The sequence below is a fragment of the Astatotilapia calliptera genome, chromosome 11 (assembly GCF_964374335.1).
Source record: "Astatotilapia calliptera chromosome 11, fAstCal68.1, whole genome shotgun sequence".
NCBI lineage: Eukaryota > Metazoa > Chordata > Actinopteri > Cichliformes > Cichlidae > Astatotilapia > Astatotilapia calliptera.
The window spans coordinates 14,039,837-14,064,449 of NC_137432.1; the positions used below are offsets into that span (position 1 = coordinate 14,039,837).

At 40.3% G+C, this 24,613-nt stretch overlaps 1 protein-coding gene across 4 annotated transcripts in view; it reads left to right on the forward strand.

Moving 5' to 3' along the window:
• ctnnb1 (catenin (cadherin-associated protein), beta 1) overlaps positions 1-24,613 on the forward strand; it is a 39,370-nt gene that overhangs the window by 2,156 nt on the left and 12,601 nt on the right. The window contains exon 1 of one of the 4 annotated variants that reach the window (XM_080308249.1): positions 22,752-22,930. The exons of 1 other annotated variant lie outside the window; for it this stretch is intronic. The gene's annotated coding sequence lies outside the window, so the exon portion shown is untranslated. Of the gene's footprint in view, positions 1-22,751; positions 22,931-23,321; positions 24,146-24,613 lie in introns of those variants that run through there. 2 more of the 4 variants (XM_026185493.2, XM_080308247.1) reach the window with 2 other exon arrangements.

Below are 24,613 nucleotides of genomic sequence, written 5' to 3' on the forward strand. Positions count from 1 at the left end.
CAGCGTTTGTGGTTTGTTCTAAATTTAAAGGGAACCTCTGTGACCTGCTGGCTTTCACCGGCCTAAAACCACTTCGCTTTCCCTCCCTCCCCTCTAGCCTTTTCCCTTTTCAAAGCCTCCGTTACTCTCCCTCACCCCTCGCCGTTCTTTCTTGCACCCTTTATTTTTTCTTTAATTCAGAGACGGCTAAAAACTAACTTTTTTCAAAAGTCACACAAGGTTTTTTGGAGAAATGACCTGAGACTGCATCATCAGCTGATAGCATTGTCATTTTCTGTATATTTATTTCTTATATGTCCAAAAACAGCTTGTGAATTTTGCTTAATCAGTGATTCTGCATTATTAAAAAATCTGATTAAAATGGCCACTGAACCATTTCTTTTTAATTTTCCACTTTTAACTTTAATGCTGTTCATGTTATTTCATTATTTTATTCCTGCAATTTGCACAGGGTTTTCTCTTTTTCAAACTGGAAGATGCACAGACATTGATAGAGGAGACTTGAATGATAACCAAAGAATGATGCTGGCAAAGGTAAACAGTTTTTTATGTTATTTAGGGCTTTTCAACTGATTTTTTGCTACCTACATAATCTCTGAAAAGTAAGTCTTGCACATTTTTACCCTTTATGGATGGATATATTATCAAAATTAGTGACTCCTAAATGACAATGCTTGGTTATATAGGGGCAGCAGCACTAGGCTTTGTCTGCATGTGCCCTGAGAGAGGAGGACAGGGAAACTCCCTAAGCAAGCCACCACTGCATCATATGGATAATACAGTTACACAAACGGTCCCGCTGAGGGGCAATTTAGACTTTTCCGGTCCCCCTGACCTGTCTGTTTTTGGGATGTGGGAAGAAGCCCAGCAAACACTAGAGGGGGACATGCAAACTCAACACAGAAGCCAACTAAATTAACCAGTGGGCTGCTGTGCTGCCCTGTTATTATTATCAGTCACACACCCTGTCTCTCTGTTTTACCTTTCCTCTCTCCTCCATTTCCCTCTGTCAAAGCACAGCTGGGGAATATTGCCTGTGTGTGTCACTTCTCCAGCAAACTGTGGCTCTCTGCTGTGCTAATCATATTTCTTCCGGCAAGTTGTTAACTCTAGTGGGAAAGAGGTGGGAAGAGAGGAGATAGGGATGCGGTGGAGAAACAAACAGAAACAACAGAGGGGAGAGGAGAGAAAGCACATGGGAAACGGCGAGCGATAGAGAGGGATAGATATGGAGGATAAAGAGTGCTGTAATTAGCTATGTTTTTCAGTCTTTTATAATTCAGTCACTTTGTTGAAATATGCGCTAGTGAAGGCTACCTGATTCTCTCTCTTACACTTCTTGTCCCCTTTCCCTCTCTTCCTGTCTGCGCCTTGCTCTCCACCTTTAAATAATGCAGTGAGAGAGATGGTTCTTACATACTGAGGAGGTGTCAGGGAGGCAGGCGGGAGCGTCAGCACCATCACACCTACCAAAGTGACACATCCACAGCCACACCTGCACCCTTTTCTGTCATACCTGTTTAGTGTGCAGCTAAAGTCTACCACTGAGTAGATATTTAGACTCATACCACTAAGGTAAAACATTAAGGCCTTGCTACATGAAGGAGGCGGTATTGCAATGCATTTATATGCAAGCAAACAGACTAGCAATGTAAATTAAATTACAGGCAAAAGTGCCATTGCATAGCTATTATGTGGCTATTTCAAAATCTGTTAGGACTTGTGGTAAAAGCAGTAACATTGATGTGCTGTAACAAGAATTTTACATATTTCACTATGGAAAAAATACTAAATTACACCTTGAATCCTCTACACTGTAAGTATACAGTAAAATCTGGTGAAGATTTCGCAATGCCAATTATGTTGGCAAAACTCTGAACAGATGGGTTTATAAAACAGCATCTTTTTAATTGGATATGGCGTATTTAGCTCACAGTTTACAATGTTATTGCCTTTACAGTTGTAGGATATAGTGTGCTGTCAACAAGTGGGCTGCTGGCACGGTTTACAAAGAGAAAACTTCTTCAAAAAGTTCAAATTTCAATATTTGTTTGTTTTTAATAGAGAATTTTACATACAGATTTTACAGACTTGGACAAGTACTTGAAATGTTATTTATTCTCTACCTCAGTCTTTACCAGTGCACTCTGTGTTTCCTTCAAGGCACTGCTTACACTGGGAACTAACACTGAAAGCTGTTGGAGAATATTCCAAGCTGCAAAAAAATACATAAATAAATAAAAACAACTGCGTGAAAGTTGACCACAATTATAAGATAATTTGCTAATCTGCTAATAGTTAATAACATAATTTGATTATGTGTAATGACAGGGATGAATTACACCAAAGCGTGAATTACCAGACCCGTTATTTTGTTCGATTGTCAGAGATGAACAGTAATATGGTCATTTGGCTTTGCCTGCTGGGATAAAAATATTAATAGCGAGATTTTAATGCGATTTTTTGTGGTTGATATATTGTGTGTGTTCCAGCCATTTCTGACCAGTTTTTTTAGACGATGCCTCAAGGACTCTTCTGCTCATTGGCTCAGCTAAAACCTACCTACAGAAAACACATGCTGCTGTAAAGCTACATTTTACCTGATATTGTACAGTACACATTCCTGATGATTCACAGCCTCTCAGGGCCTCTTCTGTTTTATTTGCACTTTCAGGAGCTGCTTTTTTTTCTTGGCAAATATAGACATCCTTTTTTTTTTGTCTGTCTGTCAACACTAGATCTGTTGCAACTTCAATATTCTCAGTGTCAAATTTGTGTGAGACAAATATCTAATAATAGCCGGTCTATTAGATAGATGGCTCATGCCAGAGTTTAGACACAGAGAGCTGTTTCATGCTGCTCCGCTGTTAGGAAGCCTTCAATACTGAGCTGATGAAATACAATACAATTAGGACTCACACTGATAAACAATGGATGGCGTGCAATATATTGACACTGTATTGCATTTTTGCATGCCTGTTATCTGTTCTCATTGGAGGGGTGTTTAACCGCAGTGTGACCTTCAAATGACACAATGAGGGTAGAAACGCAAAGTCAGCAGAAGATAATTACATTGCCCTCGGTGCTGTTAAAGTCTATTTAAAGGCCGTTCTGAAATTAGCTCTGTGTTTCTGTGATTAGTGTTGAAATATGAAGACAATGTTTTTATCGTTCATGCTGATTTTAATTTTACACACACACACCACTCAAATATTTCCTAAATTAAATTTGCTAATGGTTCCCTGCTCCTTGTGTACAAGGCCATTAAATGTGCGGTACACCCTACAAATCATGCATCTATGAGACGGTAACACGGCAGACAATAATGTGGCAGAGTAGATTATTATATTATTAATACGAAGGGGACATTTCCCCTATCGTTTGAAAGGAGAATATCACCCACACAGCTTTGTACCCGCAGCCGAGGCGAGACTGCCTTTATGCATAATTCATATTTCTATATCGTCATGGTGATCATGTGAGATGAGTGTTTGCTCTCGCAGCAGGGAAGCTGGTTGGTGTGTGTGTGTGTGTGGAGGGAGAAAGGGAGGGGGGCAAGGTGTCATGAGGGACAGAAAACACTGAACGAGGGAAGGCGAAAGGAAAGAAGAGGGAAACTGTGACAGGTAAAAAGAAAAAAAACAGACTCCATATTCGGCTTAATTATCTTCTGTCTAAAAACGGCCCACTTTCACATTTTTCCTAATACAGTTATTTTTACTCAGAGATCGACAGCAGGGATGGGACTCAGAGGTTTCGAGAACGGCACGTAAATAGTTTCTGAGTCAGATTTGTACTCGCAGTGCAACACACCTCCATGTTATCCCCAGGATTTTTATTGGCTAATTAACTGACTGCACTCTGCTGTTTCTAAATTCATGTGAAATATAATGTCGCACAATATTATCTGAAAATAGCAAAGACAAGACAAGAACCTGAAAACACAACAACGCGTGAATTAGAAAAAAATAAGCCTGGATTACTCGAGATATTTGCATCAAGATAAAAAACCCACAGCAGTGATGATACGCCTTTACTTTGAAAGGCATTATAGATGCCTTCCTGCTGTTATTATCAGTATTATTATGATTATTATTATTATTAGATTTTTTTGAAAGCACCAACACATTCATTAATTCCCCAAAGTGAGATTTTCTCTACCTGGAAAAACATTTTCTCAGAGCACAGTGGTATTGCTGTTCTCCACAAGTGACAAAATTAGGAATTGTTTCATTCTTGTTCATAGAAAATCGTAGAAGAAAGGTTCCTAATATGAATTCACCTCAATACTTTTGTAATAAAGGTATAAGAAAAGCAGAAAGAAATAGCCGCGAACATTGATGTCCTCAATAATTTGTGATCTTGTCTTAAATGAGCCAAAAATGCAGAAATACCATATAAGTCATACAGAAAACATCTCAACATGCCCTTTGACCTTTCTGTCCACTTCCTGATTCGGGGGGGCAGTAGTTTGCATTGAAGGCAGTAGTTTGAAGTTTAGCTGCTTCTAGCCTTTATCCAGATAGACCAGCTTCCAGAAAGTCCTACCAATATTAGGATATATTATTTTTGCTTTCTTATTAGTGGCACCATAGTGTAGTAGTTTGTACAGATTATCGAGCAGAAGCTCTGTGTTTCATTCCCAGGAGGAGACACCAATCCCTTTGGGGTTGCATCAAGAAGGGCATCCGGTGTAAAAATCTGCCAAATCAAATATGTGGAGCTACCCGCTGTGCCGACCCCTGGTGAATGGGGGAGTAGCTGAAAGTAGCTATTTTTTGTTTCTTATTGTTTTTTTTGCTTGTCTCCACTCATCTTCTCTCCATCCTGGGTGAACTCAAATCGATCCAGTTGCTGCTCCGAATCTTCTCGAGAGCCTCTCTTACAGGCACACACAAACACACGCGCACACGTCTCTCGTTCAAGCTTGATATTCTGCTCTCCCGGTGGACACCATGAACTAGAATTAATTATCTCCGGCCCGTTATGGACACACGCACATATCGCACATCCACAGAGAAATGCACATATAAACACACATTCGCCCACTCGTGTGTGTGTGTGTGTGGTGGGGTGGGCACTGCGTATGCACTTAGCAGCGTAAGTGTGAAGTTGCTCATATTTAGTATTCCCTCGGCGTCGTGCAGAAAGATATTGCAAAGCTGTGTCTGTCCGTGCATGTGTGTTTGCGTGCGCAGACGTGTGTGAAGGCTGGAATTCAGAACTGTATTGATTAAACACAGCAGGGGGTGAGTGTGTGAGCACTGCAGATAGCTCACTCACCTGCCACTCTGCAGAGACACGCACGCACACACACACACTCACACCACACACCATCATGCACAAACATCAAACTGTCCGTTGGCTTCCTTAAAAAGAAGCTGCCTGGCTTTCGATATGATGAATAAAAGAAATCAAGGAATTTTAATTCGGCTTTGAGATGCGAAGTATCACATTTGTATTGAAAATGTGTCTCGAGCCATTTTCTGTTCTTCTTTGTGGCGGAGAATATGCCGCTGTTTGACAGGTTTACCATAACGGACAGTACATTTTCACTCAGTGAGTACAACAACAACTTTTACCCTCTAATTTGTTGGTCATTAAAATGTTGTTTGAATTTGACTGTAAGCGCCACAATGGCAGCGATACTGGGGCACAGCAGCTTCTCCAGTCCGTAAGACAGCACAGAAATTGTTGAAACACAAAACATGACGGTAATTGAGAGGCACTTTACTCAACACGGACCTTTCACTCACCCAGATTAATTCATATGTAGCTATTTTGTGATTTTGCATTGCTATGTCCTGTTCAACCTGCTTGGTCATCGTATCAGTGATATTTTTTGATGGGTATTCAGTGGTTTTGCAATCAGTTACAGTCTGATTCTTACCCTGTGAGGAGTTTTAGTATTCATTTGGAAATTTCAAGTCCACCAGACAAAACTGGAGGATTGAAAACAACATGGTGTTAAATGATTGGTAGACATTATCCATATATATCTCATGTCAACTTAATAATCAGTGCTTAGCGCGAATTTCAGGACCTCCTGATTGTAACTACACCAACATTGCGCCTGATATGAATTCAGAAGCAATGTTAAATCACACACATCATGCGAAACGCTAACATGTCACAGAGCTCATGTGAGCTCGTCAGCTGCATGTTGGAGCCGGTGAGACTACTTTGCTTGAAAAGTTGGACTAGGTTGTTTTTCAGTACTAGAATGAGCTTTTCTAGTATTGTGTATGAACTATGTGTGAACAGAAACCAGGTCTTGAAGATGGATCCAGCTACGGCATCATTGCGAAACCCTCAAACCACCGTATACCCTCCTATTAGTCAACAGAATGATCTGTCAGCACAGGCAGAACTGAAGAATTTGTAATATTCGCCTCAAGAGAGGAAGCCAAACAACAGTGAAACGGCCTGATAATCTAGAAATGATGCATCATTTACTCCCTTTTTGGGCATTATACATGTTATGAACACCCGTGGGGACTGTAAGGCTAATAAAGTGATCAGATTATAAGTGTCTAAACATCCTTATGGCTTCTCCTTCTCCTCTTCTTTTTCTTTGACCTGATCATTGAGATCCTTTATCCGTTTCCTGTCCTGTATGCTATATTTGTCTCCTTTCCTTTTCATTACTCCTCTCCTTTCCACTCTACTCACACCTCCTCTCCTCGCAGTCATCAGTGTGGTGGCAGCAAGAGAAAAGGAGCAGAGGGGAACACATCGGCCGGGGTCATTCGCTTGTCTTTCATTCAGCCCTTTCCTTCTGTTCTTCCTTGCCGCAGATTCATTTTGAGCAATTTTTGTTGTTATTTAAACAGTTTGAAGCATTTCTCTGTCTTTTTCTTTGTGATATGAGGCATGAAATGCTGATTTCCTGTGGTTAATAGAAGTAAATGCTGGACAGGGTTGAAATCAGTCCCACTGGATTGTGGATCCGACTCTCATCCTGTGGACAACATCAGCAAGAGAGAAAATTTCTCTAAATTCATTTTAAATCCATGTCAGGTCTGTCAATCAACTCTTTACTTGGTTCTAAATACAACTGTGTGTGTAATGCTACGACACACAAGGTATCAGGGCTGATTTGTGGCGTACTCCCCTTCAACACACTTGTGATTGTCTGAAATGATGCTGACACTTATAATTGCGACGCTGGTTATTTTTGATACATCTCTAGTTACGTGTAAAGAGCCTCTCTTGGAAATTGCAGCAAACCATTTACTGAAATTTGACTCAGGCTGTCCATAAATATCACAAATAACATCCTGTAACATTTATGAAAAAGGCTGCATGTGGAGGGGTGCGTTTGTCTTCTCCTTCATTATATCATCCACTGTCTGTCTGTCTGTCTGTCCATCCATATCGCTTTCTTTTCTTTTTCTTTCTTCCTTCCCGTCTCTCTCTCCTCTTCCTCTATCTTTCCACACTACTGGGTTTTAATCACTGCTGTAATTGGCAACTCCCCGCTGTGCATGTGCTCTCACACAAACACACACACGCGTGCTCTGCCTAGCTGCTGCAAATCCCTCTGGCAATGTATATGCGTGTGTGTTGTGGGGGCAGGAGAGAGAGAGATATGGAGAGATAAGGATAATGAAAGAAGGAGAGTTTCAGAACTACAGGCCAACTCACCAACTCCACAATCTGTCTGCTGTGTGAAAGTGGAGCTAGGCAGCCAAACTGTAATTATCTAAGGGGGGCAAAAAGCTGCGTTTCAAGATTTATTACAGAACACAAAGTTGTTGTTTTTTTAACTGGAGTTGGTAAAGAACCTGACTCAGTCAAATTAATAATATGCCTAATCACATTCAAAGAATGCCACAAAAGGTATATATAGGAATATGTACCAGCAGTGATAGATCACTATAAAGCACCAATGCAATCTAGCAGCCTTGCTTCAAACATTTATATCTATAAACTGCAATATTGGGCATTTCTCAGCAGAAAAAAATGAGCTATGTGAAATAGTTGTGATGACATCTTTTCAATAATTTCCCTTGTGGGATCAATAAAGTACCTATGTATCAATCTAAAAGATGGATATCTCACACAGTGATAGAGACTTAAAAATAGGCATTCCTACTAATAAAGACAGAATCAGTAATGCAGGATAAATATCTTGTAGCATTTCTGGCTGTCTACTAAACAACCTTCAGGATCACAGCCAGAAATGCTTTGTGAATGAAGACAAATGTGTAGTAAATCAGTGGTGGTAAAGCACGCAAAATGACCAGGAAACAAGAAAATGTCGTTCGGATGTTTGGATGATGATGTGTCCGGTAGTAATGCGTTTTTCACTGACTGCAAGGATTAAAGGAAACAGAGGAGAGACCGCAGATGTGTCTCGCAACCTTCGTTTTCAGTTGGTTTTCAACCTGCATACATCCAACTTAATGTCACAGACAAGTTTATTAGATCTAGGCGGCAGACTGTGGATTGCAGTGCAGTTACTGCAGCATTGCTGAAATCTCACAGCATGTAGGCGCCTTAGGACCAAGTAAAATGATCAACCAACCATTTCTGCACCTCGGAGAACTCGAGGCAACTTTCTAAAATGATGAATCAACTGTTTGCACACGGATCCTGATTTGTTTTCTTCTTATGTTAGGTTTAGGTTTGTAAATAATCATGAAAGGTTCCTTATATGTACACTGAAAGAGGGCCATTGATCAGTTTACACTCAATAAACACCTCAGGCCTCCGTTTATCTAGCGTGGTCATAAGTGTCCTAAACACCTGTAATACTGAAATGCTAGATATTTATCGCCTACACCTCTTCCTAAACTAAAGTAAATTAAAATACTTATTTGTAGTACTAAAACTACTTTAGCCACTTTAGTTTACAAAGTCAGTTATATTATAATGTTACACATTTGAAACCATAAAGTAAATAAATTACTAATATACATATTTCTCATGATTATTTGATGCAAATGTCACAAAAAAGACTTTTTTCGCTATCTATATTGTAGAGGAGCAGCTCAAATGTTACACATGCAAAGGAAAATTGTACACAACTTGATGAAATATGCATACAAGCACAGACACAATTAAAGGACTGCAGTATCAGTGTGTGAACTAAGTCCCTGTTGAAACTGTGTCCAGGCTTAGGTAATGATTTTGAAGGTGTATTTTCTTGTGCTGTTGGTGTTGTCCAGCCCACACTTTTCCACCCCTCACTATCAGCACAAATCAGTGCTGGCTGATTTACAAAAATAAGCCTTTTTGTGCCAAGAGCATATGCAGCGTGTGCTAAATGGCAACACAAGCGAAAGTACAGCAGAACACATAGACTTTGAAAAGTTTTCATTCAGAAAAAACTGAGCAGGACGAATGTGTCTGATCACTGAAAGGAGTTTTTCGGATCCGTGCTGAATATAGTGAAGCTCTTTTTTTTAAACCAGCAGTTGCCTACCAAATCCTGAGAACCATGTGACAATGGCCATGCTAAACACAATGTTAAAGAATCCCAGCTTTATGGTTATCATGGCACATTGACCGTAGAAAGAAAACTTTCATGCTTGTGCAAGTTTGTGTATGTGTGTGCTTCTGTGCATCTTTTATGTGGGTCACCCTACCATGTCTAATGGCCCCTTGCTGCGTGCAGCGTCCTGGGCTGAGCTGCTCCCTGCTGTCACACTCACACACACACACAAACAAATGCATAGACTCAGTGGGGGAGATTTTGGGGTGTCCCTCACCCTAATACCATCCACAATACACCAGCACTGCATCTGTTGCTCCTACTCTCAAAGTTGAAAGTTGATCAGCGAAGTGCTAGCATGTCTCCGCTCTCTAGATTTGTCTGTTCATTTTTATTTTTCACCTTAACTCTCTCTGTACACTTGTTCCTTTTTGTTTTTCTTTTGAGTTCCCATCCCTCTCCAAAGATGGCTAACTATTTTTCCAATTTTTCTCCACCTTTGTGTTTCTACTTTTGACTAGCATTGGATTGTAACCGTTAGCCAGTGGCCCAGTCTTTGTCTTTTGCCTGTCAAAAAATGGAGGCAGAGGCTTCACCCTCTGAAGGCCTCCATCGTACAGACAGCTGTTTAACCTGCTAGCAACTGCCTCAGCCAGGTGAGCTTCTGCACTCCACAAATTTAAACGACTGCTGTTACTGACATTATGTCTACTTTGATTGGGATTCAGGCTTTGTACTGCATAAACCGGTTAAATCTTTGACAAATACATGTGCAGTACTTGCTGCTGGATGGAAAATGCTAAATTGCTAAATGAAGAAAAGGGTAGGAAGTAGACGAGTTTAGTTGTATGTGCAAGTCGAGTATTCTAATTAAAGGTGTGTTGTTTTCCTCCAAAAATCCAGCGCCTGTCAATGCAAAGTAACCACAGTGAGAAAGAAAGAAAATGGCCATAAGTAAAATCTAATACTGCAGTTTTATTTACAACCTTCACTGTGAATAATCTGAGAGGAGAGGAGAGGAGGGGGATGGGTGGGGTACACCCAGGAAAGCAGAGCAAATACTGAGATGCTGAAAATTGAGATTGCTACAGTTAGAGCCCGACTATCCCTGCTCTACAGCTGTGACATACACATACACACAAATCAGAGAATCTCAACTAAAAACATGAAGAAGGTTGAAGAGTGAAACTTCCTTCATCCTCAAAATCTCTTGGAAAATTTGCAGTTTTTTTTCATAAGGTCATTTTTCACAATTTGTGCAACAGTATGCACATTTACGTCCATCCATAAAGCATAAAACACTGTAAAACACATGCAGACCAGCTCTCAGGCACAGAGAAGCCAGTTACGTCAGTATATTTTCACACTGCGGTAGTGTGTCTTTGTCTGCTTGTCGGCCAGCCAGCTGTAAGATGGAGGGCGAGAAATATGCTTTTAACGGACGACTTCGTCAGGCAAAACCCACGGCTTTGTCGTTTCTGTTTACGTGCGGCATCGTTTGCTCTGTCGATTTACGTCAGATGATTACTACTGTGTTATTTGGCTTTTATTTTGTGTATTTGTGATTACTTGTATTGTATGAGGTCGTGTGTGCAGGTCGAACAATGCACTGATTGGAATAAGTAGTTCTGCATGTCGCAGTCAGCTTAGCAGGTAAATGGTACGCCTGTGTTGTGCGCTCCACACGGGAATGCACAGCATACCCGGTGCGTCTTAAAATGTTTGTGTGCACATTAGTGGGGGATGGCAACCTCCTGTTCATCTAGCCACAGCATCAGCTGTTGTTCTGTCACAAATACACACACGCGCACACACAAATTGAAAAGCAGAAGTGATTTGTTCCAATCCTATTGCTGCAGAAAAGGAGAGTGCGCAATAATATATGTGACTGATAAAATAATAAATCCATATTATTGCGGCACAGCGCAGAAACACAGTCCTGCAACACATGTAGCTCCCTTTATGAAGCTTGTAACATTGCCATTGATTCCACTCTTAAAGTAAATCAGCAAACTTCTCGTTTTTTTGTTTTTTTTTACTTAAAGTGTTTTATGAGCTTCTCATTAGCGTAATATGATTTTCAGTGTCACCGTCACCGTCTTCTCCTACCTGACCCACCCGGACAAACCAGCAGCAACATAATCGCTGGACGCAAACTCGATGGTGTTTGTTTTCGCTTAGCTATGACAGCGATGCACTGAAGACAAAGCCGTTTCAGGCACCGGCATCGATATGTGACAGACACGGGCACAAAACAAAACCCCGGACATGCGTGGTGAGGCAGAGGAAGGCTCAGAGCGGCTCACACTGATTCAGACTTAGAGGAGGCCTCAGTGAGAGAAGGTTTGTCGTTGTTCCACGAACACAAACCCAGATGCTTTCAGGCTTTGATTCCAGGTTACTTTTTCACTGTTCACAGTGGGAGCGTGCACACACACATATATATATACGCAGACACACACATGCACACACACCATGGACTGGACTGATAGGATTAGAGACTCGCGCTATATTCTCTCTGTGTCTTTCTTTTCCTCTCTCACCCCCTCTCTCTCTTGAGCCTGCAAAGCCTTGATTATTCACAAGGTTAGTTCCTGATTGCATATAGCAGTAGCAGACACAGGTTCATTATCTCTCCACCTCTTTTTTCTTTTCTTTTTTTGCTCTCTCGGTCGAGCGAATAGGCTTGGCTCACATACGGACTCAAATTTGCAGGCTCACAAAAGACACTCTAGCATGTTGCGTATTATTGTCTTTCCCTTCATTATTTCCTTATTTTAAATCTCTCTCTCGCTGTCTCTTGATATTTTCCTCTCTATTTTTAGTGTCCTGGAACCCAGGTATATAGAGGATTATTCATGTATAGTAGGTAGGATGATGTCTGCCGTCGATTATACTAATAAAATTGCAGTGAGCTTGAAAAGGCAGGTCTAGCAGAATACTGATGACACTGTATGTATGTGTGCGCGTGTGTGGAGGATATCAGTGCTGCAGCAGCGAGCTTCAAAAGGTAGCCGTCGGCCAGCCCTCTGCTGTCACACAGGAGCTGTCGTTAGAAAACCTCCAACGGTAGCTCACATACAAACACAGCATACGAGGACGAGTTTCTGTTAAAGAAAGAAAAAGTATCAGTGGAAATGTTGTGGTTTTGTTCTAAAAGACATTTCCTTGTGAGAGTTATTGTCCCGATATTTTCCGTTGTTGGTATTCTGATAAATGAATGAAGCTCTTATTTGTTTATTTCTCATTCGTTGTCAGGATGTCGGAAAAGATTGTTAGTTTTTCCCCTCTTTCTGAGGGACAATGTCCCTATTCGGAGGAGGGTGCGAGTGCAGTGTTGACACATGTTAGTGCTGGCTGATTAGTCGACACATAAAGGAACATGTAGCCCCTCCATCACTATTCAGCCATTTTGTCTCCCTGTCTGTCACCCCGGTGGAGTGGATGTTTGTGTGCGAGAGAGGCTTTTGTTAAGGAAATGCAATGGAAAGAGAACGAACGAGAGAGAAGACACCATGAAAAATTACACCGACCACAGCCAAGTCCCTGCGACCCTGGGTTGTTGTTTTTTTATTGCTAATTTCTCATCTTGGGATTCTACAATATTTAAAATTTCTATTTAAAAAGTAGAATTTTATATGTATGTGTGTGCTGGGAAAGTAATAAAATGCATTTAGTGATGAGTTTGTAGTAGCGCGTTGTGTAAGGTATTGTGTCAGATCAGAAGGTCGGTGGACATTGTGTCTTAAGTGGATTAACCGGACGGTCAGTGAGACACACAGCCAAAGTGGCAGCCATAACCATGCCTCTGTCACTTAAAATTTTCTTATGATACTGATTTGTTTCCCGAGACTTTTTCACAATAGCAGGGTGGAGTTTGTGCAAATTCGCTGTGTAATCTTTTTGCTAAAAGCATGGAGGCTGACACTGTCGCAGCTCACATATTTACCGACATTTTATACATTTAAAACGCCCTCAGTTTTTTTGCATGTGGTCAAAATAAGATTGTTTATCGTTGTTTGCGATCATCTGTTATTTAACACATTTTTTATTATATACGGCAGATAAAAATGCCTGAATTATTATGCCAGTAGTGTTTCAGTTTCTGAATCTCACTGGGTATGCAACATTTAAAAAGCTCTTGGACCTGAATATCATCTGCAATCTGCATTAAAATGAATTGTTTTATAATACAGAAAAAGTGACATTGTTGTTGCAATGAAATGAATAATCTCACTCTGCAGGTGTTTTGTTGTTTGTTTTGACAACCATATATTATTAAAGCGTTACAATTTGTATTTTTAAAGACATTTCCAGTATTATACAGTGCAGTCGGTGCAGTATTTAATTTCTGATATATGTAACACATGCAAACACACCTTACTATATATAGTATAATATTCAGGGTAATCTTGCTGAGCATTTGAGCACAGAAAATATGAGTGTGATTTTTTTTTTTTAACAAAAGACAGAAGAAATTCAACATTTCTTAAATAGTTTCTATTAAAAAGTAATTGTGAAGTACGCATTTGTAATTGTAATTTTCACCATCTTTATATTATTGTTATCATTATTATTTATGTACATTGTTTGATACTGTATTCAGATGGATTAATTACTTACTGATTGATTTTTCAGGTCTTGCACTGTTTTTGGAGAGAATAAAAAAAGCATAAACACTGTACCTGATAAATAGTCTGTGTACCTTTGAACAGCATAGCTCCCCCTCTGGCTTTCAGGAAGCTTAACATGTGCAATGCACCTCATTTGGTGGCATCAGTGCGTTGCTGTGACTTTGTGGTCATCTCTTAATTATTTTTTGGGGGGTTTTCTACTCTTAATGCTCAAACTAAATCATTTAAGCTCATTTTATTCTTCACATAATTGCGTAACTTCCTAGACAAAGCATCACGGTTTAATTTCATGCCCAACATTTTTCTATTTCTGTCTAAAAAGATTCTGTGATTGTTTTGATAAATTACACTATTATTATACAGTATTTTACATACTTATAGGTAATCACACAGATACTAATAATATGGTTTAAAACTACTCCCATGGATCAGCACTGCATTGACAAGAATAAAAATAAAATTAATACATACGTACTCGTGTTTTTCGTCAGTCTTCTTACAGGGATCAAATTTAAAATCATTTCAATAGAAGCTTTCATATTTATTATCACAGTGCATATTATGCCTTATCTCTACAGATAATAAATACTTAGATGTTTCAGATTTGTTATCAAGCTCTGTATGCCTTATCACTGCAAAGTAATCTATATATGTCTATATGTATATACTTAACCTGGTCTATGATAGACTAAATGATAAGCTTTCTAAAGTACTGCGAATTCGATTGTGATCTGATTATACCTTCAAGGCCTTGAAGTCAAAGTCCAGTCAAAGAGCTGCTTTATTCCACTTATTTTCCTCATATTTCTGCTTTTTCGTCTTTGGAAAGTGATTTCAATAGAGGGGGACTCCACAAGGTTGCATGTGTTGTGTAATGCCGTATACGGTAGTTAATGTGCGTCTTCTCTAAAGATGTTGTTCTGTGAGGTTTAAAAGGGAACAAATTATTACTTTGTCCCTTTGATAAAGTGTGACTTTTGCTCCATTGAATTTAAATTTTAGAACACGTGCACATAGTGTGTGATAGCATTTAGATTTGTTTTTGAATGTTAATTACTCAAAATTTTAAAGGTGTGTTTTCTGTCTAATGGTAACTATTCAACATCTTGAAGCTAGGTTGCTTTAAATGAGGCCTGTTCGTGTGTGTGTGTCGTAACCCTTTTGACTGCTGTCAATTTTTCAGTCTTTCAGTTTTTTGGTTTTATGTCTGTGTCGCACATATTTCCAACACACACACACATATATTCATTCATCTCTATGCAGGATCAGTCATGCTAAAGGTCGTCTATGTGCCAGCTTGACAATATTGTCTATAAGCTGCTTTGGAGCAAGAGAACTTCTAAGGACAATCACCAAGAGGAGGTTTTCTTCGCTTTACGTATGGCTCAGTGTTAGCGTGAATCACCGAGGTGGAGGGTGGCGATTCTTTTCAGCTCCCTCTCAGCTGAACCCATTCCAACTGTGAATAGAAACTGCAATTGATTTGCTAATGATAGAGTATTCACTGCTAATAAGATGGATATAACAACCTTGTCCATGTCGGTTTGGGAGAAAATTGGCCTCCTAAATTGATTAAACTGAAGGTGAACTGGAGGCAGCCATGCAGGATGCTGCTTTATGCCGTGGAAAGATGATTTGAGATAAATGTGATGGAGCTGTTTATTTCAGCTTTTTTTTTTTTTTTAACTAGAACGTGCCGTTTTATTATTGTATAATAAAATGATTGGAAATTTGTAACAATTTGTGAAATTATTAAGACAAATTTTATCATAATCGACACTTAGACTGTCAACATCGCTGTTATTTCTACTGTTTTAAACATGCAGAATTATATTTTATGAAGAACTTTACACATCGGTTTGTTAAAAACATGCAAAAACATTTTTTTTTTCTTCAGGCCATTTAGCAAAAATGGTTATTGGGTTTTTATTTTACAATATATTTTTTCCCTCTTATATCAGCAGCCGCTGTGCCATGAGTTACTGACTGGAGTCATTGTAGGTTTGCAGAGTCATGTTTTTGGGTTTAGCATTTCAAACTAAATCACTAATAAAGAGAAAAATCTCTGTAGAGCACTATTTTGAATTTCACTCCCTTGTTATTTCCCATCAAACTAACATTTACACCCTCTCATGGCTTGTTAAATTTATTTCCTAGTTCATAATGATATGACAATAATAATGTTAGTCATTAGGCCCTGCTGTGGATGTGACACAAATGGCATATAAATCCAGATGTGACTGGCTTTAATGAGCAGCTGCTGACGATAATCCAGCTGATAAATGACTTTTAGGAGCTTTAAAACCCCTTCGGCTCCAGCATCACTCCACGAGGAGTTTATTTTTCAGCATGACATCACGAGATGTAATAAAATATCAGGGAAGAGTGTGGTAGCTTAGCGCGTCAACCACATATTCGCAGTGTTGAGTGAAATCCAGCAGAAGCCGGCTCTGCCTCTCTGTGTGCCTTGTGTTTAATAAAACAGAGACGGGCCGTAGAATTGATTCAGAAGAAGCCGAATGGCATTGAAACACTACAATGAAACTTGAGAGCTGTGGCCTTCCCAGTGCTCTGGCTCGCTGTGTTCGTCGCCACGTCGTGCGTCTCTGTAGAGGCGTGATAGAGTGCAGTGCATGAAATCTCAGCGTGGTTTTACAGGTAGATCACAGTGCTTGTACATCACACAGCAGTGCTATGTAACTCAGCTGTCTCTCCCATCCTCAATTTCCTCCTGCAGAAATCTGTATGAGTGGTGCCTCTCTGTCTGTCTGTGCAGGATGGATGCGGGATGGAGGACTTTTACCATGGCAACCACTAATGCAGTATAGATGCAGGGACTGAGCATGGGCTACTGCTGTAATAATACAGGATTCGTGGAAAGCAGGTGAAATGTCATCCGGGCTGTTTAAATGAGCACCTTTGAAGTCTGCTGTGGTTAACATTGAATCCCACTTGGCTCTGGTGGGGAAATTAGGCTATTGTTTCCTGTGTTAGTTCAGCACCCAAGCATTCTTTCTGCTCAGTTTCGATTCAGGAGCTTGTAGCTGACCAAAAAATAAAAAATAAAAGAGTCTCTCCTCAACACTATGCTATACTGCATAGCCTCACTTCATTCATATGTCAGCCCCACCGTCACATTGTTTCCTATATCGGCTTATACTGCCCAATCCTCATAATCCGTCTGTAGTCTGAGTCAAATATCTGGTCCATGCAGTGTCCTCTCACCTTCTTTTAGGATGTGATTTCCTCTATCCTCCTCTTCCTCCTCTTCACACACTGGATTACAACTGTCCAAGTTTGAAGAGTAACACCGAGCAGGTTAGCAGAGCGTTTTCACCCTTCCTGCTGTTTTTTAATATACCACAAAATTAGTATTGTTATTACTAATTGAGAGCAGCAACATCACCTCAGACTATTCTGTAGTGAATAGAGTGACTAAACAATTTTGTATTTAACGCTGTAAAAAGTAAATAAAAATAAAAATGACATTTAATTTTTTTCATTTTTCACATTTGTTTAAATGAATTTGTCAAGCTCGCTATAAGCATCTGCTACACTGTAAAGTAAAGGCCAAAGTGAAAGCGTTATAGTGTAAAATACATGGTCAGTGACTGACAGAGTATATTTGGTTTGCCCCGCTGTGTTAGAGCCATTTTTCAGTGTCAAGAGGGCCATAAGTCGCAGCCTCCGCACGAGAGTGTCGGTCCAAGGCAAACATTCCTTCCATGTGGCCCGGTCTGTATCCCTTCTCTGACCTGCTGTTGCTGTGTGTGCATGTGCCTGTGTGTGTGTGTCCCTGTGTGTGAGGGCGTATTTGTTTTGTCTGCCCCTATCTATAGCTTTGAGCTGCCCCTTTCTTTAACAGCTAGAGAAAGAAACCACACCCCTCGGGCCTTGGCCACTGCATGTGTATGTGGCACTTTGCTCTCCTGGGATTTGGTGATTTCTATTGCCGTGCCATTTCCTCACCAATAACCACGAGATGCCAAACTCTTCAGTTAAACAAGAGCAGAAAAATTAAGAGAGGAATTTTTGATAAAAGATATTATAATTAGGGACACACGTGATCATATGTGCCTCAAAATACACATTTTGGGATCAACACACCAACGAAAAAACTGGTCTTTCTTGTTACTACGCTCACATACAGCAGACCTGCACATAAATTAAATAACGCAGCACACAGAAATTCTGATGCAAGTGTTCACACAGGCATAAGAATGCAAACACACATGCGTATGTGAATACACAGCACCGGTGTTAGCCAATGAGAACGGAGCTTGAACAAGACCTGCAAGTCTCTTGTGACTATCTGCTCCTAGGAGACTGGGACCTACCTGTTTTTATGTGCTTGTTTGTGTCGCTGTTGGCACCTTGAGCTCTATATTATCATTACCTTGACCTGTGTTTGGTCAAAGCAAAAGCTGCGTATGCATACATGCAGTTTCGTCACATTCACGCACGAGTCAGGATAACTGATGCTTCGATTAAAGCGCTAGTGCCAAGCATTCATTCTTTTTTCTTTTTTTCCCTATGTGTAGTATAATGTTTAATCTGTTGTCATACTTGTCTGCTGAAATGGATCAAAAACACTGCTGGACTTATTTGTGTATTAATTGCCGGCAATTGACTAAATCCACCCAAAAATTATAGGAGTTGGACAGATTATTGTGAACTGACCTCACAGTGTGACATGATGCAGGATTGGAGAGGCGTAGATTACAAGCAAATATACAGAGCGTTTAAATTTCTATATAAAATGCAAGTAGAAATTAATCTTAACATGTTCGTCGTTTCAATAGTGCTGCTACTTCTACTAATGATGATGGTGATTTTATTGTATTCTATCAGGCTGCCTTATATTTTCCAATGATCTATTTACATCCAAACAAAAAGAATTTGTTATTAGAATTAAAATGTGCTTTGTCCTCTAAAACACCCTGTCTTGATGTCCATGCTGCTCTGCGTTTATCAATGAATTGCAGGTGTAAATACTCAGCGAACTCCTCGTGCTGCCAGGGCGGAAAATGAAACGGCCTCTCCAGCTGGAAGAACAAGTGTTGTGTGGGCTCCCTGAAGTGGTGCAGCACTGGGTCATTGGAGAGCCACAGCGTGTTTGGGAACACAACAGTCTGTGTTTTTTTCAGCACAGCTTGTTGGATGAAGGGCCATTTCACAGGCATTATGGATTAATCTTTGGCAGGATCCCTCCAGGATCAAGCAAAACTGGGCGTTTAACCTCATGTGTCACGATAGAGAGTTCTCTGGTGATAAACCAGGACAGAGAGGATTGAAGGTGACCCGCATTTCTCTGTAGATTCATTACTTGAGTCCTTCTTAAAAATAAAATACGGGTACACATCCTTCTTCAGGTAAGTGGTACCCATGGACAAATAAATAATTAAACTGCCTTAATGTGAAGTGGAAAACCACCACACATTACTGTGTTATATCTCCCTGCTGATCACCCGATGTCCTGTTTAGGTACCAGAAAGTGACCGTTTGAACTGCGCTGCTGTGTCTGTCACTCCACCTTGCTGTCACCTGCACACAATCACAGATTCACAGCTGACACGTCCCAACGCTGCTTATAAACTGTTCGTTACGCTCAATATTGAAATGCTTTCAAGTTCATTTTGACAGGAGGTGTGATAGACAGGTGTAAATTGAACAGTCTGGGAGCAAACAGAAAGACTGCTTATATGTATCCCAGCAGCTGTACATGTGTGAACTGTTTAATTAAATAAACGAATGGATGTGATCTTGCTTGTTTTCTTGCATCATGAGATTAATTTTAAAACAAGAATAATAAAAAGTGATAGTATTTAATGATCAATAGCTTTTCCAGAGATACACTAAATCAAGAGATTGCGTTTCAAATGCATTTGATCTTTGACTTTTTTTTTTTTTTTTACAGATGGCAAATATATTTTTTAACCCTTTACCTGGACCTAGAGGTCAAACTAAACTGTAAGGTAAACCCAGCACATGTGAAGCACTTCCAGTTCCCTGTTGCCTTAATTTGACAAGGATACGCTATGTTTTGTTTATTTACTGGGCTTAAATTGTGACTATTGGTATTGTCTGATAAAAATGAAATAATGAATCTATTATACAGACATTAACATTTTGAAGGGCCTGTGGAGCGAAAATTTGCATTTTTATTCATGCAAAACAACAACAACAAAAAAACCCAAACAAACTACAGTACAAGAAATATCATCTTGTACTCACACTAACATATGTTCCTCTGATTTTAGTGATGCCTGTCTAAATCAATTAATTCTTGGATTTCTGACTCAGTTAACCACAAATCACCGGCAACATAAACAGCTGGATTTTCACACTGGTTTTTAGGAGAGTTGTATTTTTAGAAGGGCTCTGTTTAGGTTGTGCACGCTATATAAATCCAAAAGCAGGTATGACTTTTAATGAAGGAGTTCACAAATACAACCTGTTTTACAAGAGTGTACTTGTAAGCAAGTGAAGGCTTTAATGTAGGGATGCCATCTAACTCAAGCATGTTATGTCAGACATTGCATTGTACCATTGTATCTCTTGTTCAAAGAGGGCTTTTTGTGATATGTTTTAATGTATTTTCTCACAGATTGCTCTTTTCAACATCTGCACCCACAACCACGCATCATGTTTGATATTAATTGTATGTTGTGGAGATGTTGGAGGTTAAAAGCCCTCCTGGAGGAACCCATAGTTAAATGGAAATAGAAATCACAAGCCTGTCACCTAAACAATAATTACGCTGCCTTTCCACTGATATGTGTTTTGGAGTATAATTAGAAAATCTGAATGTCTCGTCATCCTGTTTTCGTGATTTTGTGCCTTTTTCGGCTGCATGAGCACGCACCTGTGAGATAATGTGACTGCCAAGAAGCACAGTCATCAGATTTCAAACTTTGTGGCTATATATAACAGTGAGTGGCAGCAGTAATTGTCACTGTGGTTTGAAAGCTATTCCAAATGAAATCAATCACACGCTGGTACTGTAATTGTCTGTGTCGCAATCAGATGACACAGGGTGGAGTCATTTTAGGTGATGCGCTCATATATTGTGTACGTATTGGCTCTGTTGTTGATTTCATTCCCATGCATCCTATTCAGGGACACTGCATTGACTGTTTTCAATTGGAGTTTGGCTTTCAGTAACCTATTCCACCCACGCACTGTAAATAAAGGTTAATGAAATAGCCTGTAGGCAGTTCACAGGAAAGGATTTACCTTTGTTTGCCCATGACATTGCTACCTGCAGAATGAAGGGGTACTGAAAAGGTACATTATCTGCTTTCATAACGTGGAGATTAAGGGACCGAACAGTGAGTAGAGGACTTGCAAAGCATATTTAAATTTCCTATGTGGCCTATCCACCAAGTTACTTATTATTGAGCCAAATAGAAAGTGATCTGAAAATTAACAGCCACAACTCTGTGATCTCAGAATAAAGGAAAGATCAGACTACTCACTTGAAGGACCTTGGCGATGCCCATAGATCACTAATAATTTTAATGGCTGAATGTGCGTTCTAATGGACTCAGGAAATATGATTAATCTAAGTCTACAATATTTATAAGAAGTAATTCTGTTATAGCAATGCCCACATTGTTTGATCAGTTATGACTTTAATGTGATTAATTGGCTGATCTCATATTTTTTCCAACTTAAATATGAAAACCACATTAATCACTTTTTATATTTTCTGCATATGTGAGATTTGGTGGTATTCACAAACAAGTCATGAGCCTTCCAGACATCACTGAACAGAACACAGGAAAGCCAATGAGAGGTGTTCCAACTTGCCCAGTGAGGTCTGTTTTATGCCCGGGGACATAAGCAGTTTCATAAAAGAAAGACCACAAACATTAGCTTGTTTGTTGAGCATTTAGTTTACAGCAAAGTACAGCAAAGCCAGCACCTCGTGTCACATATATCTTACAATCTTTTGTTAAGGAAACTAAGAAAACATCTCACTGACATTTTCTTTACATTACCTAGTCTAAATGTGTGTTTTGTTTGCCACAATTTGTCTCCTGACATTATTTAAAATGCAAAGAAACCAACAATGGCTTGGGCAAAATGCGGATGTTGTCTCTCTGAACATATATTGAATTAGAATTTGTCATTTTGTCTAATTTAATTCGTTTTGATTTCTGTTTTGTGTGTGTGTGTGTGTGTGGGGGGGGGGGGGGTGTTGTTTTTTGGGTTGTTTTTTAAGTTGGTTTGCTCAATTTTTCCATTTTTTTTTGTCTTTTGAGCAGGGACCTGGTGATGGTAAGAGCAATGAAGGCCTTCATTTCTCAGTCTGTATAGACAAAGGTGACAAATGTATGACTTTGTACGCTAAAGGAAATTATCCTATGTTTCCAGAGTCCATGAGATTTAACTCGGGGGAAAGGAATCGGATTTCCCTTTTCGAGTCAGCCGGAACTTCATTCCATTGTGTATTCATACTCGTGCAGATGTGGAATTTGGCTAGCTTTACCCTAAAAAATAAAGTATTTATCACAACCAACGCGTGTAGCTATCGAGCTTGGTAAATATATACAGAAGTGCGTAAACGTCAGACGAAATAAAGATAAAATATGGCTTCAGTTTCTACTTTATCCGAGCTCACGGCAGGATATGGGTGCACTCGAGGTGTTCTCCGGTCTATATAAACATGCCGCCATCTTACATTTTCCAGTCTCTGCTTTTCCGGCCAAGTCGGTTTCAGTTGCCTGTGGAGGGAGCGGACGAGGGCTCCCCGCTGACGCTCGGCTTCAATTTTTTCCTCGACTTTTTCCATTTCAGAGTATTTTTTTTACTCTCCAGGACCCGAGTGGACGGACTTGCTGTGTTGACAAGGGTAGGCTTCAACATTCAAACTATCGGCACCACTCAGTTTCTGTCTTTTCTGAATGCCAGCAGGAATGAGGACTGTTGTTGTGTGTGGACCGGCCGGGGGATGCTGCTGCTGCTGCTGCTGCCGCCGCCGCAAGCTAGCGAGCGAGCGAGCCCGTCGCTCTCGCGGCATATATTGGGGATATGCCAGCCACCGCCTAATGGGAACATAACTGTTTTACCGACGACACTGGTTGACTCTTTAATAGCACGTGGTTTGTGTTCGGCATTATAAGCAGTTGTTTACAATAGCCAGATTTACGCCACGGATCAATTGCCGCCCAGTTATTTGGAAACCGTAAGTGGGATTTCGGGAGTTCACGACGATGGCGTTTCCTAGCGTGTTTTAGTAGTTTACGTTAGCAGATGTTAGCCTAACTATTAGTTGGCTACATTCCACTATTCTGACTCATGTTTGCTCGAGTTGAGTGTCGTCTGTGGGTCGTTTGTTTTTTTGTTTTTTGCAGCTGCTTTAGTTTTAACAGACTGAGCTGAAGATAAAGATGCAACCGGTCTGAAAGCTCGGTATACGGTGGATTCCGTTGTTTTATGGCGTAAAGTTACTCGTTAAAGTTGCGAATGACGGTTAGTCGGGGTATGAAACACGTAAACGTTAGCGCAGATGTTTTGTCTGAAGTTTTAGTGCGTATTTTGAAAAACTTGGTTTAAACCTGGTGTTAAGTAAAGCCGATTTCTGGTAGAGTGGTCTATCTTTAAGAAAAAAATAAGTCGATTTTAAATTGTTTAAAAAAGTTTATTTTAGGTCGTGGGCTCCAGTGTGTTTTCCACTCGTCCTTTTAAACAAAGACCGAAAAATTCCTCCCAGCCGTGGTGCTTTGGGAGGAAGACGAGGAGGAGCCAGAGTGTGAAATTTGAGTCAGTGGTGTTGGAGCAAGAAAGTCAGAGGCAGCCAGCAGCTGTGGAGGAGGAGGAGAGGGGTGGGGGCAGCGGCACGCTTACTTGGACCTTTTTGGATAGCGGCTCTCGTTAGATTTGCGTGAAGTGTTCAGGTTTTAACGGGGTGCCAGAGTGGAGCTGGTAGGAACAGGGACAGGCGGGTGTTTAATGAGGAAAAGTTGGGACGTCATCCTCCCCGACACAAAACGGCTCCCCAGCCTTCTGTGGAATAAAAGCTGTCCGTCCAGTGCGCTGCGGAGGCGGCACAGGTGCTGGCTTGGAGGTGTGTTTACATACCATTAATGGAGGTTTAATTTTTCAAGAAAGACTGCTCACAAAAGGATGTTGTCGTCCAGCCGCTCCAGATTTGTTTTCCTTTCGTTCACGTGAAACTAAACTGGTTTTATTTTGAATGCATCCCTCATCTGTTTTTCTTGAATTTGTTGAACGTTTTCTCTCCTTGTGTACTTCTGCGGTCCCTCGGTGAAATCCCCGACCCAGTACACAGCGGAACAAATCTTACAAACCCGTCATCTCGTCAGCAACATTTTCTTCTGACGACGCACTGAAAATTTTAAGCTGAAAAACGTGGGTGTGGGTTACATACGAGAGCGGTAGTGGTTTTGAGGTCATCCACTTGACTATACGGCCTTTCCAGTGGCATTGCCATGACCTAATATTGTACTTTTTCTGTCTGTCATTGCCGGTCTTTGTGTTTGTCTGAGGTGGACTTAAGCGCGCTCGTTTAATA